At 41.1% G+C, this 16,384-nt stretch overlaps 1 long non-coding RNA gene across 13 annotated transcripts in view; it reads right to left on the bottom strand.

Moving 5' to 3' along the window:
• Positions 1-16,384, bottom strand: part of LOC147364336 (uncharacterized) — a 79,081-nt gene that overhangs the window by 48,448 nt on the left and 14,249 nt on the right. For all 13 annotated transcript variants that reach the window (XR_015134386.1, XR_015134382.1, XR_015134375.1 and 10 more), the window contains exon 2: positions 9,456-9,573. This is a non-coding gene — a long non-coding RNA (uncharacterized LOC147364336). The remainder of the gene's footprint in view (positions 1-9,455; positions 9,574-16,384) is intronic.

The raw sequence follows: 16,384 nt of genomic DNA, 5'->3' as shown, positions 1-16,384 counted from the left end.
CATTTATGACATAACACATAAAAATTGCTCTTGAATTAACCCACAATCTGAGGACTTATCACTGGCTTCTTGATCACAAAGTCTACATAGCTTCCTGGAAAACTGACCCCTAGGAGCCCACAAATAAGAGAAGGTTAGGCTGACCCAGCTTGAATGGTGCTAGGATAGGTCCCAATTCAATCAATACCATAATCTGACTTCATATTTCCCTTTACATGCGTCTCAAGTCACTTCAGGTGTGTCCAACTCTTTGAGACTCCATGGACTGTAGCCTGTCAGGTTCCTCTGTTCATATTTCTCTTTACACAGCTCTTATAAGCTCTCCCTAACAACTGTGAGCAATGGACAAAATCGTTAAGCCCATGAGGTAGATAGTGGTATCTGTAGTAACAAAAACAAGTCTTGGTACATAGCAGGGACTCAGCAAGTTTTGGCTGAATAATGGGTGGATTCCTTATACCTCCACTGCAGTGTAGTCTCAGGAAGCTACGCCTTACCATGCTGATCTCTAAATACTTCTTCCTTCCACCCAAGCCATGCCCCAAACAGCAATACTTTGAGCATTAATCGTTCTTTATAGACCTTTTAAAGCATGCAAATAAAGTGTTTAATCTGTCAACCATAAAGTGAAGACCATAAAATAAATATGGATTGAGACCAATATTGATATGTATAAATTCCTCCAAGTATATACACTGATAAACTAAAATGTTTTTGCTTGTAATGAATCAGTAGTTTGACCAAGTCTCTCTGTCTGAACATGAATGTGTTCTCCCAGACAACTCAAGACAGTATGAATTAGTTGAACTTACGGGTGCCTGTGTTTTTCAAACCCATTGGAAAGAACCTAATTTAGGGATCAATGATTTAATGAGCCTTTCAAAGCTGAAAATATATCCCACTGAGATTTAAAACAGAAAATAGATTTAGATAGGAAAAATAAAACAAAGCTAGTTTTGTGTTTCACGGACAGAGGAATGTGCTAGAATTATTTACTGCTTTCTGGACTTTGCATTATGACTAAATTGATATTTTCCAGGTTTTTCATTAACTTAAAATGTTCTGAGGTAAACACATCATTTGCCATGATTAAATCCAAGGTGTTTCTGCAGCTTCCTTCTGAGCAGCTAAACAGGAGGCTGGAAGGTAAGGGTTCTGATCAACCACTTTGTGAAAGTAGGACTGGAGAAAGTATATAGATTTCAACCAGAGGCCGGATTGAGATTCTAACAGCTATGCCAAGTAGAGGTTCTACAACAGAATCACATGGTAAAACCTTCTAGTCCCGAACTTCCCTACCCCTAAAACCAGAATTCATTCCACCTTGTCTTAAAAATAAAATAACATAGAACTGACCTGCCCACCCTCACACCTTCCGCATCAGTCCTTCACAAAATCTCTGCAAGGACAGAAACTTCTACTACCTTTCTTAATGGTTCTAGGCAAGTCCAAGTTAATAGATATACAACTTTCCAAAGTCTCTAGCATTTCAAATTTCCTTCCCAAACTGAATGAGACTGACTGTCAGTTTTCATTAATAGCAGGTCTTTTACAACAGGTGGAAGATTAAAGATGACCAGAAAAGTCAGTTCAGTAAGCCTTTCCTTTCCCCTCCCTCCATTCCACCCCCTCAGTCTTAAGAGACAGGGATACTTCTAGGGTGAGACTCCACTGGGCCCCTAAAATCCATCTGATGGCAGGCCCGTACTTGCCACCTAGGCTAGATGCCCAGGTGGTCACCCAGCAGGGCCCTGAGTAAATTATCTGGGGTTGCTCATAAAAAACACTCAGTAGAAGTGCCCAGACATTTTTTTTAGGATACTTTTTCTTGAATCTTGGCTACCTGATTTGACAAGCAGTTAAATTTTGAATGCTGACTTCTTGATTCACAAGCAGAGGCAGCACATGATCCACTTGTTTTATATCCACGTCCTTCACATCTTACGTTTACCTAAGACAAAGCCAGGCCTTTGCAATTCTTGTCCAGAATGGAACATGGTCCTGAAATTCCAAGACATTAGTAAACAGTTCTTTAAATTGAGTTGCAATTACTTTCTCTATGATTTTCAACTTCTGTCCATTCTCTGGAACAAACCATGGAACCCTTCCATATACAATGACATTCTTCTAAGGAAGTTTTAATTCCTTGCTTGGCAATGGTGCTTGCTCCCTTTAAAGGAAAGATTGAAATTTTAAAGTATTTAGCAAACAATCAATTAATCAGAAACCTTATCTACCAGTGTCAAGTGTCACAATCAATATTATGAATGCGGCTTGGCTTTGGCTTTCAGTCGCTTAGTCCTACTCTTCCCACCAGGCTCCTCTGTCCGTGGAATTTTCCAGGCAAGAATACTGGAGAGGATTGCCATTTGCTACTTCAGAGGATGTTCCTGACCCAGGGATCAAAACTGTGACTCTTGCATCTCCTGAACTGGCAGATGGATTCTTTACCACTAGTGCTACCTGGGAAGCCCTAACATTATGAGTTATGAATTCATAATGAATAATCAGCAGTAATTAATCAACTTATTCTTATGGGATTGTTTTTGTCGGGTTCTGTTGTCCTTGTTTTATAATGCCTCCTCTAAAGAAAAAATCAATTAAGAACTAAATAATGGGGGGAAGGCATCAAAACAGTGTAGTATATGCTAGTTGCAAATGTAACCTGCAGGACAAGTGGGAGTGGGCATAAGGCATGAAGCAGTCATGCTTACTTGGCTTAGAGCAACTCCAGCCCTTTAGTATTTTACTTCATTCTCATAACAACTCTGTAAGGTGGGTTTTTACTCTCAATTTACCAAAAAAGAAACTGAGGTTTTAAGAGGTTATTTAAGTTGCTCAACATGACGCTCTTGCTGTGGTAGAGCCAGGATCCACACCCAAATCTAATTCCAGAGTGTACACTCCTTGAAGTGTGTAATACTCATTACCTCACAAAGAAATCTTCCTGGCTTTCCTGTTGGCTCAGATGGTAGAGAGTCCACCTCAATGCAGGAGACTCAGGTTCAATCCCTGGGACAGGAAGATCCCCTGGAGAAGGAAATAGCTACCCACTCCAGTAAAGAGAATTCCATGGACAGGGTAGCCTGGCAGTCCATGGGGTCGCAAAGAGATGGAGATGTCTGAGCAACTAATATACTACAAAGAAATCAACACAAGAGCATTACAACTTATCTTGGGATTCAATACTATATGTGGACCACTAACACTGTGCCCCTTTCTGCTCTTTGTTTTATGTGCAGATCAACCAAAGAATATAATTTTTTTAGCTTTAGAACATTCTTAAGTCATTGAATTGCAATTTAATTGTGTATAATTTGCAATGCCATAAATCTTTCTGTTGGGTGTTTCCAAATTGGCATGTCACCAAACTCTTATAGAATGAAAATTAATAACAAAAATGTAAAAGAGAACATGCCCTAGCAGAGAACTTTGGGGAGAGAAAAATCCTTTGGTCATTTATTTTCCAGAATATTTTAAAGCTATTAAAATCAATGAGTCTGGGGGAGGGGTGAGAGTAAACTTGGAGAGGAGCAAGTCTCCTCTGCAAACCCCATTAGGAATGGTGGGATGCTCTCCCAGTAAACTGGCAACTAAGGGAATCCTGGTGGTTCTCATCTGTGTCACCCACTTCAACTCTGACCAGGATTCTGCTTGACCACCCTGTTTGTTTGCTAGCTGGCCACCTCTCAGCAGGAGATGGCTTAAATCATGTTACTCTACCACCCATTTTTCAGGCATATCCATTTCTGCCACATTCTAGAAACAACCACAGTGGGACTTCCTTGGTGGTCCAGTCGTTAAGACTTCATCTTTCAATGCAAGGAGTGCAGGTCCAAGCCCTGGTAGGGTAGCTAAGATCCCACATGCCTCTAGGCCAAAAAACCAAACAATAAAGCAGAAGCAATACTGTAACAAACTCAATGAAGACTTTAAAAGTGGTTCACACACACACAAAAAATCTTAAAAACAACACAGTATTCAAGGCGGTGTGTTCAAGACCCTCCTCCCGTTTCCCAGGGATGGGAGACGGATCTAGTCAGCTGTGGACAAGACACTTGAGTTTTCACCTAAAAGAACGGGTGAGAGAGAAATAGCATCTTCCGTGGCATGTCATGCCAGCTGTGACATTTGCCACACAGAGCTACACCTTCCTCATAAAGGACAAGGTTGTTCACCACTTTCTGATTCCAAAATTATTTCCAATATGGGTGCCTGCAATTAACCTCATTTCCTGACTTTTCACTGGGAGGTGTAGGGAAAGGTTCTGGTGCTCTCAACTGCACTCTCTGCAGCTAGCAAACAGCCAGGATACTGGTGTACGCGTACTTTCAACTTCCCTACAAGGGTAGAAAACCTGAATGCATCCTTTGTGTTTGAATCTCTTTTAAAGTTTTTAAAAGTTGAATATGAAATTAAAGGAAAAGAGCTCAACTTACAAATCTTTGCATCTAACCATGCAGCACATCTATCTCATTTTATCTTGGCTTGAGGTCACGTTAAGAAGTATCATGAGCAAAACCAAAAGGGACCTCATACCAGTGTTACATGTGAGGCACAGTCCTGTATCCCTGCACATTCTGGCGGCGAATGATTCTAAAAGCAATGCTATGAAATAGCATCACCTGGCTTCACTGGTCTCTAGCCCACTAGTGCCAGCGCCCTCACTGAAAAAAACAAAAAAAAATTCTTGCTCTAGGAAACTTTGTGTTGAAGCCGTCATTCTCAGGGTCTATGCCTTCTTACTTCCCTGATTGAATCTAAGTTTGCTACTACAAGAGGCTTAGTTCCTTTCTTGCCCAGAAAACAGCTTTATCAGCTTGATACAGTACACTGGATATATGGTCACCGCCAGTAACAAAGGATGCCTCTGTGTATACTGGGGGTGGAAGTGGAGGTGATGGTGTTGATTCACCTCAGAACTTAACACATTTCTGCTGCCATTAGGGCTCAAGTGTAAGAGGAGACTATAGAACACCATCAAAAAGAAGAATCTACTCAGGGACTTCATTAGCAGTCCAGTGGTTAGGACTCTGTACTTCCACTGCAGGGGCATGGGTTTGATCCCTGATCAGGGAACTAAGATCCCTCATGCCATGAGGCACAGCCAAAATAGCTTTTTAGAAAAAAAAAAGTTACTTGGTAATTATCTATTATAAAGTGAAAGTCACTCAGTCATGTCTGACTCTTTGCAACCCCATGTACTACAAAGTCCATGGAATTCCCCAGGCCAGAATACTGGAGTAGATAGCCTTTCCATTCTCCAGGGGATGTTCCAACCCAGGGATCAATCCCAGGTCTCATGCATTGCAGGTGGATTCTTTACCAGCTGTGCCACAAGGGAAGACCAACCTATTATATGTGATTTGCAAATCATTTTCAAATATCATGCATTAATCAGCATTGCTTTTGGTTGTAACAGAAACTAACTCAAGCTAAATAAAGCAGATAATAATAATTGATTATGTGGATACTAGAGTATCTTACTGAGCTCAGGGCAGGAACGCAACTTGGCCTCAAGAATGAGGAAGTGGGAAGCTCTAGTCCAGGAAACCCCCCAAATCCTCTCTTTTGTCTGTATTCTAACTGCAACACTGCTTTCTCTATGATTCAACTGCCTCGTTGAAAAAAATGTCACCAACTAAAACCTTCTGAGTTTGTCTCTTCTTTGTTTAGAAAAATGGCCAGATAAAACTGGAATTTTGTGGTCTTTATTGCAAGTATTTAAAGGGCCTCCTTGGTCAGGTGCCCAGGCATCCTTTGTCAATCACCTGGGGTAGGGAGACTGTGTCATGTTACTCAAATGTGGCTTAATAGAGTCCAGCCATTACAGCCATGCAGATAGAAGGTGGGCTTCCCTGATAGCTCAGCTGGTAAAGAATCCACCTGTAATGCAGGAGACCCCAGTTTGATTCCTGGGTTGGGAAGACCCCCTGGAGGAGAGCATGGCAACCCACTCCAGTATTCTTGCTTGGTGAATCCTCATGGACAGAGGAGCCTGGCAAACTACAGGCCACGTGGTCACAAAGAGTTGGACACAACAGAGCGACTAAGCACAGATAGAAGTGGGCAGGCAGTGGACACTCACTCATACCCAAAAGTGAGTGTCCAGGAAAGGCAACCCAGTAGATTGTTGTTGTTGTTATTTAGTCCCTAAGTCACGTCTGACTCTTTGTGACCCCATGGACTATAGCCCGCCAGACTCCTCTGTCCATGGGACTTCCCAGGCAAGAATACTGAAGTGGGTTGCCATTTCTTTCCCCAGGGGAATCTTCCCAACCTAGGGATCGAACCCTTATCTCTTGCATTGGCAGGTGGATTCTTTACCATCTGAGCCACCAGGGAAACCCCAATAAAACCGACATTTATTATTATTATTACTATTATTTCCATTTTACAAAGGAGAAAACTGAATTTTATATCTCTTATATAAGAGATTATATAGGTAGTCAAGTCAAAACTGAAAGTGGAATCAAGGTCGTCTCATTCCCTTCATCAGCCTTTATGAGATAAGTAACAAGAGAAACTTAAAAAAAGAAAAAAGGCACACAAGCACCCATCCTCTACCTGCAGAAGACTTTAAATTTAACTGGAGATACAAGACAGACTTTTACAAAAACAGTTAAATCACATTTTGAAAACAGCATATACCATACAAAGCAATATGTAAATATTTCAAACTATGGGAAAAAAATAAACCTTGGATTCTTATTTGGAAGGAACTTAGGAAAGAGTGTGGGGAGGACATTTCAGGCCTAAGAAATGGAAGAAGTCACACATTACCAGCAGCAATTCTCATTAATACTGAAAATTTGACTCACTCATCACCCTACTATTTTCAAGAAGGCAAGATTTATATTTTCAAAGAAACAAGAGGTGGAAGTATAACTACAGAGAGCCCGAGATTTCCAAACAGGCACAGAACCCAGCCCCCAGGCTCCCATTCTCCTCCCCAAACAGAGCCAATTTCTTAGAACTATGTTTTCAGAGGCAGCCACCACAAAAAGTGCTATCTTAATCTCTCATTCAATAGGATTGAGGCAGAAATCCTTCTCAGATCATCCTCTGAATAGGATTTCATTTGTTTTCGCATCACTGCTCTCAAATCTAAGACTTACTTCTACTAAGAATTAGTTCTTCCTGAATTTCTCTAATCTACATCCAACGTCATTTTTTGTATCCAGATGTCAGAAATGACATCCAGATCCAAACAAGACAAAGTGCCCAGTTAGAGCAGAGCTCAACTGAACAATACTTTGCTCAGCTACCTCACTGCACACTATGGCTCTACAATCCCACCCAAACCCCTTGAGTTGGGAAGTCAGGGATGCTGACTCTAGATTCAGACTTTCTACAAGCTTGTCTAGTGACTGAACCTTCTGAAACTTTTGGCTCCTTCACTCAGTTATCAACAAATATCTTCTGAGTTTCAATTATGTGCCAGGTCCTATTCAAGGCTCAGGAGGTACAGCAGAAACTAAGCAAAAAAATAAAATGATTCTCTGTCCACATGGAGCTTACAATCTATTGACCAGAGACAGAAAATAAGTATAATAAGTAAATTATATAAAATATTAGAGGAATATTTTGAAAATAATAAAGCAAAAGGGAATGGGGAGTAGAAGGGGGTGGTTATAATTTAAAATAACATGGCAAGCGTAGGTCTACATGACCAAGTGACAACAATCGAAGGAGATAAGAGATATGCAGATGCCTAGAGGAACAGCATTTCAGACTGAGGAACAGCCTGTACAAAGGTTCTGAAGTGGGTGCAAGCTCGACATGATTGAAAAACAGCAAAGAGGTTGTTGGAGGGAGAGACAGGGGAAGAGAACAAGAATTATGGTTGGAGGGCGATGGAAGAGCAGATGGAACAGAACTTTGGAAGGAGGTTGGCTTTTATTTTGAGGGAAATGAAGTCCAGTGGAGGAGTTAGAATATGATCTGGTCTAAAGTTGGATTTGAACAGGGACACCCTGGCTGATATATGAGTATTAGACTTCAAGGTAGCAAGGGCAGAGGCCAGAGAACATGTTAAGGAAGAAAACTGTAGCTCCTATTTGCCCACAACAGTCTTGGGCTATGTGCTGCAATGCTATTATTCATGGCCCTCCCCTCTGGGTCTTCAAAGTGTCCTAGTTTGGATGACAAATTATATTGTGTCCCCCACCCTAATTCAGAGTCCACATTATTTCAAAATCTGGATGAGAAATAATGATGGTATGAGACAAGTTAATAGCAATGAAGGAGTGATCTGATTCAAATATATTTTGAAAGTGGAGATCTCAGGATTTCCTGATGGATTAGATGTGGACAATTAGGGAAAGAACAGATCACTCTTAAGACCTGGGGGATGGAGCAACTGAAAGGACAGAGCTGCCATTAAATAAGAGCAGGAGGGGCTGGGAGTCATTGGGCACATGTTAATTTTGAGCTGTTGGATATTCAAGAAAGGTGTCAAGTAGGCAGTTGGAAATATGTCTGGAGCTTAAGAGAAAGGCCTGGGCTGGAGATATAACTTTGGGAGTCAATGGCATATAGGTGGAGTTGAAAGCCATGAGGTTGAAAAGAATCATCAAAAATGCGACTGTAGAAAGAAGAAAGGTCCAAGAACAGGGTCTGGAAGAGTCCCACAGGTAGAAAAAGAGGAAGAGCCAGTGAAGAAGACAGAGAAGAAGTAGGCAGTGAGGTAGGAAGAAATCAGACATTTCTTCATCTTTACAATGAATTTGTTATATTACACCAGTGAGTTTAAGGGAAAAAAAAAAAAACTATAAGCAAGAGAGAACCTCAGGGACAGCTATAGCCAAAGGTGAACTGCAAAGAGCAGATAGGGAGGGAGACCTCTAGTCTCCTCGTCCACTTCAACTGTAGCCAGTCTGTGTTCTCTTGCTCCAAATCACGGGCTGCTGTGTATGATTTCATTTATAAAAAGGGCAGCATGGAGTAGAAGGAGGTAGATTCCCACTACTTAAAAAAAAAAAAATTACCCTTGATAATCTTTAAGGTCTATGATCCCTCCTGGCTCTAAAATGTATTTGATTCTACCTAGTTCTAACAGAGAAAGAATTTTCTAATGTCCAAAGCTGCTCACCACAGTCAAAGAGAAGATGGGGCATCTGAATAATTTCTCTTGCTTAAGAAGTTTCCATTTGTTATAGGAATTAAGTCACATGAAAAAAAGAAAGAGAAAAATAACAATTGGCCTGGAGGAGTAGGAAGTCAGTGAAGTTTTAAATATGAAACCAGGAAATGTTTTATTAAACAGCTAAGGCATTACTGGCTTAGACTAGAGAACAAGTCTGCTGTAAATCCCACTAACCTCACGAGTATTCCATTTATCTAAGAAAGCCACGGAAGCACATTCCAAGAGAGTTTCTTGCTGTACTCCGCTGACAGAGCAAAAGAAACACAGGCTCTTCCCCACAAATTAATAATAAAAAAATAATACTCACTGTTTATCAAGCATTAAATGTGTGCCAGGAACTCTGTGATGCTCTTTGTGAGTATTCATCCACTTAACCCTCAGGGCAACCTCAAGGTAGGTATTCTCGGATACTTTACTCAGTGTTTCTGGAAAGAAAATCATGACTGAGAAACTGATACTGGTTAACTTGCCCAAGATTACCTATCTGGGTTAGCAGTGGATCTAGGATGCATCCCAGGGCTCTCTTACTCCAAGGCAGGAATTCTGAATCATGAGAGGTACTTGGACAAATTCCCTGGGTCTTCATAGTGAATGAAGCGGACGCCAGAGTGTGCCCCACCCAGCTCTTGCCTCATTCCCCTAGCTGCCAGGAGCATAGCTACTGATGGCTCACAGCAGAGTCTCCCCTTGGACGTCCCCTCTGCCAAAGGGATCTGCCCCACCAATGGTGACTTCTCCGCCTCAGTGATGCCTTAACCAGTAACCGATGCATGCCAGGACAAGAAAGCCCAGTCCTCAGTTTAGGATACCTGTGAAAGACCAGCTTCCTCCAGAGTTCCCAGATCCACCTCTCACTCTGTCCAATCCTGTCTTCCTCATCTTCCCATGAGACCAGTTCCCATTAAACCTCCCCTACACAAACCCCCATCTCAGGGCCTGAGTCCCAAGACTCCACTGAAGATACTGACACCTGCAGAAATCTGCTTCAGTCACTCATTCTACTCATTTAATAACCTGCAAACATTTATAGAGATCCAGGAATCTCAATAAATGTGTGAGATTCTTGCTGTTGAGTACTGACAGTTCATAACGTTTGTGCATTTTTTATTGAGTTGTCTTATTTTAAAGTTTACAGGAGTTCTTTGACATTCTGGATGCTAAGTTCATAGCAGTTGTGTGCATCGCATGTCCATTCTTCCTGCGTGTGTCTTGTCTTTTAACTCTATGGTCTCTTTTGTTAGACAGAGGTCTTTATTTTTAGACTGTATGGATATATGGATCTTTCATGGGTCTATCATGCTTATACTGTGTCCTATCTACTAATAACAAAGTCTTCTTTACTGAAAATCAGAGAAATGCAATTTAAAGCAATGAGATCCAATCCACAAACTATATTCACGAAATTTAAAGTCTAATGATCACAACTGCAAGCAGGACTGTGGAGAAGCAAGAACCCCCGATCCCACACACACACACACACACACCAGTGGGAAAGTATTAATAAATGGGTGCAATTGACAGGGCACTTTAGTAAGTAAAGACAGGCACATTGGTAACCCTGAAAGTCCACTTTTAGGTATAAACCCTAGAGAAACTCTCACACTTAGATGTGAGGAGGCACATACAACAAGGCGTGAACTGTTTATTTTTTAAGAGCAAAGGATCGGAAACAATATAAGTAAATACCCATCAAAGGGAAACAGATCAATAAATTGTGGAATATTCATACAGTAGAAAAACTTATAGTCAGTAAATGAAATAAATATTAATAAGGCTGTAAAACAATAGGTAGAGAAAAATAATAGCTAAATTATAACTTTTATATTAAGTTTACAAACCATAAAAGTAATATAATATAGTTTTGAATATATAAGTATGTAGTACAAACATACTCTTGCCTGGAAAATCCCATGGACGGAGGAGACTGGTAGGCTGCAGTCCATGGGGTCACAAAGAGTTGGACACGACTGAGCGACTTCACTTTCACTTTTCACTTTCATGCACTGGAGAAGGAAATGGTAACCCACTCCAGTGTTCTTGCCTGGAGAATTCCAGGGACGGGGGAGCCTGGTGGGCTGCCATCTCTCGCACAGAGTCGGACACGACTGAAGCGACAGCAGCAGCAGCAAACGTTTAGTTTTAGCAGCAGTACAAACATATGTATGGTAGTAATAAAGACTAACTTCACAATAGTGACTGTCTCGGATAGAGAAAGGGGAGAAGAAGACAGGTTTGGGGTACCTGGGAACCTTTACAATATCAGTGAAGTTTGATTTCTTAAATTAAAAAAAGTCTGAAACAAATATAGCATAATGTTGAGATCTGATAATGCTAAATAGTAGGTACATGCTGTTCATCATATTATTCTCAGTTCTTGTCTGTTCTGAAATATTATACAATAAAAAATGCATTGATGGGCATCTAGGTTGCTTCCATGTTCTGGCTATTTTAAACAGTGCTGCGATGAACATTGGGTTACATGTGTCTCTTTCAATTCTGGTTTCCTCGGTGTGTATGCCCAGCAGTGGGATTTCTGGGTCATAAGGCAGTTCTATTTCCAGTTTTTTAAGGAATCTCCACACTGTTCTCCATAGTGGCCAGCAGACAAATGGATAAGAAAGCTGTGGTACATATACACAATGTAGTATTACTCAGCCATTAAAAAGAATACATTTGAATCAGTTCTAATGAGGTGGATGAAACTGGAGCCTATTATACAGAGTGAAGTAAGCCAGAAAGAAAAACACCAATACAGTATACTAACACATATATATGGAATTTAGAAAGAAGGTAACGATAACCCTGTATGCGAGACAGCAAAAGAGACACAGATGTATAGAACAGTCTTTTGGACTCTGTGGGAGAGGGAGAAGGTGGGATGATTTGGGAGAATGGCATTGAAACATGTATATTATCATATAAGAAACTAATCGCCAGTCCAGGTTTGATGCAGGATACAGGATGCTTGGGGCTGGTGCACTGGGATGACCCAGAGGGATGGTACAGGGAGAGAGGTGGGAGGGGGGTTCAGGATGGGGAACACGTGTACACCCGTGGTGGATTCATGTTGATGTATGGCAAAACCAATACAATATTGTAATTAGCCTCCAATTAAAATAAATAAATTTAAATTAAAAGAAAACCACACACAAAAAAATAAATAAAGCAAAAAAAAAGTATTGAGAAAAGAAAAAATATCTAATAGAATTGAGAATTTAAAATAGATTTCTTGATATTATTTTAGGAAGATGTTAATAGACTATAACAATTTGACAGGAGTGTGAGTAATAGTCACCCAGTCGTGTCCAACTCTTTGCAACCCCATGGACTGTAGCCTGCTGGGCTCCTTTGTCCATGGAATTCTCCAGGAAGAATACTGGAATGGGTTGCCATTTCCTTCTCCAACTTACTGGAGATAACAGGAATATATATTCAATAACTGGGTAAGGAATTCTTACTAAATTTTATCAACAAAAGAAAGTTTTAAAGCTCTTAAGCAGAGAAGAGATACGAGCACAGCCGGGCCAGGAGGTGTAGGGTGGGTGGAACAGAGAACAGGAGGAGGTGAGGAGCTGGAAAGCTCCTTCTGATGAGCAGCTATGAAATTCTAGGAATGTGCAGCAATGAGAGAGGATGTGAACTAAAGGCTTTGCACAGTGGTGTTTCGCTTCATGTTGAGAATTAATTAGCCAATTAATTTTGAATCAATTAAAGGAGGACAGTGGTCTTCCCAGGTGACACTAGTGGTAAAAAAAATCCACCTGCCAATGCAGGAGACATAAGAGACACAGGTTCAATTCCTGGGTCTGGAGGGTCCCTTGGAGGAGAACAGGGCAACCTACTCTAGTATTCTTGCCTGGAGAATCTCATGAACAGAGGAACCCGGTGGGTCACTGCCCACAGGGTCACGCAGAGTCAGACACGACTGAGTGACTTAGCATGCGCACGAAGTAGGACAGTAGAGGAGAGCAGGAAGTCAAAATTCGTTCTGAATACAACTGCCTGAATAATCACAGAATCTGGTGTGATTGGACCAAGCGGAGACCTCAAAAACTGGAGCTGATTATGGGAGATTGTGATTTTGATTCTGGTTCATTCTGCATTCAAGGTGCTGATGGGACCTCTAGGAAGAGAAATCATGATGACAACTGAAGGTGGGATCCTGGAGGTTAGAAGGATAGTTTGGGAAGTCAACTGTAGCAAGGGGAGACGTCATGTGAAAATGTTGTTAACAGACTTAAAAGAAGGTGAAGGAAGAAAAAAAACCTTGGGGAGCACCATGAAGGTTTTGAAGCTCCATCTCCCCTTTTGCCCTACACAACAGGCCTGCTCCTAACATCTCCCAGCCACGACAAAAAACAATAAATGGAGGCCTCACTTATTCGCCTGCCCCTTTGTTGCCATCAGCAGCTCCATCCTGCACTGGGAGGGCCTGGGGTGCCTGTGTGGACACCACATCTCTCAGGTCCAAATTCTCTTCCAGCACATATATAAACTTAGTACCCCTCAGGAAGATGGTTGAGGAACCAGGCCCTCCGAGGCCTGGGGAGAAGTCCTCGGATCATCTGGACAAGATGGTCCTGGGTACCCAGATTATGGAGGAGTAAGGCATGAGCTCTGGGTGGATACTCTTCCCAGGTTACATCCCCCATTGGTGAGGGGCAAAGCAGAGAAGGGTCTGAGCAGCATCCTCTAAAGCAGGGATTCTGGAACCAGCATCATGTTGCCCAGGTCTCAGGGTATCACCCCATGGCTGATGCAGTGCCAAATTCAGAGGCTATTCTGGAGTAACATTTCCTATCATTTTCAACATTTCCATTCCTACCTGTGTGTGTTAGTCACTCAGTCATGTCCAACTCTTTGCGACCCCATGGACTGTATAGCCCGCCAGGCTCCTCTGTCCATGCAATTCTCCAGGCAAGAATATTGGAGTAGGTTACCATTCCCTTCTCCAGGGAATCTTCCCAACCAGGGATTTAAACCAGATCTGCATTGCAGTTGGATTCTTTATGTCTGAGCCACCACATGGGGTGGAGCCCTGCTGGGAGAGTAGAAAAAGAGTAGAGGTTCCAGGGCACCAGTAACTCATTAACTCTCTCTGCTTTTCTATCAGCAAAGGAGAATGAATATCTGTTGATCATTCACTCAGCTACTATCTAGACTTGCAAAGCAAAGATAGTCACCTTCTCCTGGGGCCAGTGCCAGACCCAGGGTCAGCTGTCCCCAAGCATCCAGTCTTTCACAGGAAGTTTTCATCTATCCCAAATCAGCAACTTCTTGGACTTTGACACAAACCTGCAGCTTTCACAGCACAAGCTAAAGGGCTTAGCGACAGCCAGGTGAATATGAGCAACAAAAGCAACCACAGTACTTTGCTAATTAAAAACCTAAGAGGAGCCCTATTAAACAATAGTACTTATTATTGGTTGAATACTATTTTTAGCCTGTAGCAAGAAAAACTACACTTTAAGCATAGAAAAATGTTTTCTACCTCATCACATCTTCCTAAAAGAATCAAACTACTAAACTCAAAAATATATGTAAAGAAATAAAAATGTACTAACTTCTTTCCAAGAGTTATTTGGGGCTCAAGATACTAAAATTCCAATTTTTCTGTGCTGATGAAATGGAATACTTTCTCCTATCATCATTCAAGTTTATACTGCAATAGTAAGATACAGTATCTTACATTTTGAAGCTATGAGAAATGTGTTGTCAAAGACTCTTTGATGCAGATTATTCCACAACATAAATCAGGGCTAGTTAAACACACAAGAAACAGAGATGGCAATTCAAGTAATTTTACAATTTGCTATACACAGTAGTAAGAAAAACAGGAAGTAGGTGTTTATTAGCAGTTCCAAATATACCAGCCAAAATACAACTCCCCATGGAGTCTGAGTTATTCAAAATATAGCAAAGAACAGAATTCCTAAGATTATAAAAGGGTAATTAATCACAAGCAGTGTTCACAGACCAGTGATTTGGAAACTACCTTCTTATTGAAGATCTGGATCAAGAACAAACTTCAAAGCAAAATTAATTGATCTCAGATTCCCTGCATCTGGTCAATAAACCCTCCCGAAAAATGTCACTTTAAGCCCACTCAAAAGTCTATCATTTTACTCAACAATTTTACATACAGTGCATTAAACAGTCATTTTTCACTGAACTTGGTTAGCTTACCACTGCCTTCCCACATAAGCTATTTGCACTAAGAACACCACGTCTTACTGATACTCTGTAAATACTGCATCAATGGTCAGCCATGTTGTTTAGGCTTGTTTCATAGGAACATGGGCTCATTATGAAGATAGATTCACAAACCAAGAGGACCTACTTGCTCAGACATCTAATGTGACCTTGTGGCTTTCAAAATCTTGTCTTTGAGTGAACTTTTAAAATATACGTACCAACCACTTCTGAATTTTGACAAAAGACCTGTAATTTTAGTGGCAGTGATTCAAAAGCATATTTAAAATACACAAAACATATGCATTAATTTTTGAATAAGTTATGCAGGCATTTCAGTGCAAATTCTGACCTAATCTGGGGAATCAGGTGATTCTTAGGCCTTAGGAATATCTGGCAATAATGATTTTACTTCTGGGAGTGACCATGGACAAATCTAAACTCTTCTATGACTCCATTTCTCCCCTATAAACGAAGGAAGTTTGATGTTTGGCTCAGCTAAAACTCATTTGGATGAATAGGAAAGGCTTAAATACTTGTGAACCACCATTAGGTCTTTTGATGGAAGCCACTTTGAAAAGTGCAGAGTCAAAAAGTTCAACAATTTATCTTAGTCTTGGAAATGGAAGAGATTAATGAGGGAACCTATGTGTATACATATTTATATGGAATGGTCTACACACATCTTCTATCAGTCCATGTGTTCTGGTGAGTTTAGACTTAATAAGAAGGAAGAAGAAGAGTTCTTTGAAAAAGCTCTTAGCAAGTGAGAAACTGGCAATAGGCTAATCAGAGACAAATTAGTTCTTGTGCTCCAGTCTGAATGAGACCACCATGCTCCTTCGTGATTTTGAAAGTCCAGCCTCATGGAAAGCCAGGCTACCATCCTGTTATCAGCTGGGTTTCACTGGCTTGGGGTTGGCCAGTTACAATCAGCATGAGAGAGGGAAAGAAAGGGAAGGGAAAAGGAACTTGTTTGTATAACTTTCTCCTCTGTTCAGTCAACGTGCTGTTTGTCAGGATTACTCTATGTTCACAAACAGT

The sequence above is a fragment of the Bos grunniens genome, chromosome 10 (genome assembly GCF_055505025.1).
Source record: "Bos grunniens cultivar Pamir isolate PY7600 chromosome 10, Bosgru_T2T1.0, whole genome shotgun sequence".
NCBI lineage: Eukaryota > Metazoa > Chordata > Mammalia > Artiodactyla > Bovidae > Bos > Bos grunniens.
This window is presented reverse-complemented; position numbering and strand designations above follow the sequence as displayed.